At 47.4% G+C, this 2,207-nt stretch overlaps 1 non-coding gene across 1 annotated transcript; it reads right to left on the minus strand.

Annotated features, from left to right (window-relative positions):
- Window positions 1–1,164: 1,164 nt before the first annotated feature.
- trnam-cau lies at window positions 1,165–1,236 on the minus strand. Its single transcript has one exon. It is a non-coding gene; the product is annotated as a tRNA-Met (tRNA).
- Window positions 1,237–2,207: the final 971 nt, after the last annotated feature.

A 2,207-nucleotide genomic window follows, 5' to 3' on the forward strand; every position in this document is an offset into this window, starting at 1 on the left:
CCGGTGATGGATATCCACAATATTTGAAGATGGCCTTCAATCGCACCACCCCCCCTCTCCGGCCCAAGGGAAACCCTGACTTAGAATGCTTCAGCCCCCTGACAACCCAAGCCCAAGCTCCCTGGTGGGTCGTCCACCCCCCCCCCCCCCACCCCCCAAAGCCCCTGAGCACTGGGGCATCAGCTCTGGTGCCCTTTAGCTGCATTCCGGAAATTGGAAATGGCTGCTCACCTCCTCACTTCCCCTCAGCAGCCAGCTTCACATTTTTGAGCAGGAGTACTAAACAATCCTGCGTGATTCCTTGCTGGGGAGTTGGGTAATTTCCAGGAGGCCACTGCATTCGTCTTCAATCTCACTAATGTGGTTAAAATTAATTATATGAGGGTTAATGATATTCTTGCCAGCTTTGGGCGAGATTCTTAACCCTCCATTGGGAGGTTGTCAGGTGCACTGCAAACTGATTTACTCCCGGAGCGTCTCGAATTTGGCCGAGCTGCTATTCACCCGGCGCACCCCGACATGTGGCGGGAGCAACACGGTTGTTAAATCGTGCCTATTGTGTCTAATTTTAGTTACTACACTTTGAGATGGATGTAAAGGTATTAGGAAAGGTGTAGAAAACATTTCCAAGAATGGTTCCAGGAATGAGAACATTCAGTAAATTGGATAGATTGGAGTATATGGGGTTGTTCTTCTTCCAGTAGCATTTTAAATGTCTTTCAAGTCTGAAAACAGGTTGAGAGGAGATTTGACAGAGCGATTCAGAATCTGGCCTTCGAGGGAGGGCTCACCAACATAGGGACATGCATTTGACCCAATCTTTGCTTCATCCTTCTGGTTTCTTTTGTCTTGATCCAAGGCAAGCTGGCACATGACAAATGAGTGAGGGTTGAGACAGGCAGAGGGACAGCTGAGATCATCACCCTCGCTGAATTTGAGTAGACTGTCATAATATTCATGTATATCATGAGATGAAATGAAAAATGAAAATCGCTTATTGTCACGAGTACGCTTCAATTAAGTTACTGTGAAAAGCCCCTAGTCGCCACATTCCGGCGCCTGTCTGGGGAGGCTGATACAGGAATTGAACCGTGCTGCTGGTCTGCCTTGGCATGCTTTCAAAGCCAGCGATTTAGCCCTGTGCTAAACAGCCCCTTAAATAACTAGCAGAGAATGGTTTTGATCCATCGACCTCTGGGTTATGGGCCCAGCACGCTTCCGCTGCGCCACTCTGCTCTCGGTTTGATGCAGATGCAGACAGGCAGTGATTAACACACAGGATAACCAATGAACACACAAGACACAGAACAACCAATCACCAGACAGGCCACCACCATGAGAAAGCCCACTAGGGCATTAAGGCTCTCCCTCTCTCACAAGACACAGCTAGGGAGATAGTCGCAGTGCACAGGCCAATGAACATCATCACCATGTGATAGAGAGCGAGTCTGGTCAAGCCAGTAGGAGGTTATCAGTTAGGTTAATAGAGTGTCAACCAACAGCAGATTATGTACAGCAATCAACAGGTTCAATAAAACAATGTTGGACCATCTCCTGTGTCGGAAGCCTGTTTCTCGGTTTACTGCATCCAGTTGCAGTCGATGTTAGACCAACACAGATAACACATCATAGACTGCAGCAGACCTTGCTGGGATGTGGAGTTTGGCCTCTCTGAACTTGCAGTGCCAAGCTGCCAGTGTCAGCGGAAGTGCAGCAGCCCAGCCTGACCAGCCCGGGTTTCCCATGTCCTGGGAGATTCCCCAGGTGCTATTACACCTGGTCCATATTTATATGGATGAGAGCTAAATGGAGCCATGGCGAGGTCTCTTAGGCATGGGCATTCATTCCCAAGCCTCACTTCAATATGTTAATCTGGATCTTGCCCAGCCAGGATGATATACAGGTTTTTAAATCTCACGAGGTGTTCCGAACATCACAAATCTCGCGAAAGGCCATTCGTGAGTTTTAACGGACTCATTGAGTCATCGAGTCGGGCACAGGGAGGTCATTCGATTGTGCCCATAGTTTGATAGATTCACTCCGGTATAATCATTGATTGTTGTGGATGTATCAGGTTTCAGTTTAATTACCTGGTTTAGCTTCCTTCCTATTATATGTACAAATGTTTTATGTTTCTTCACTCAAGTTGCAGATTGCATCACTGGCAACAAAGAGAACAGATGTTGTTATTTAACAGATTATCACAT

This window comes from Scyliorhinus canicula, chromosome 10 (genome assembly GCF_902713615.1).
Source record: "Scyliorhinus canicula chromosome 10, sScyCan1.1, whole genome shotgun sequence".
Classification (NCBI taxonomy): Eukaryota; Metazoa; Chordata; class Chondrichthyes; order Carcharhiniformes; family Scyliorhinidae; genus Scyliorhinus; species Scyliorhinus canicula.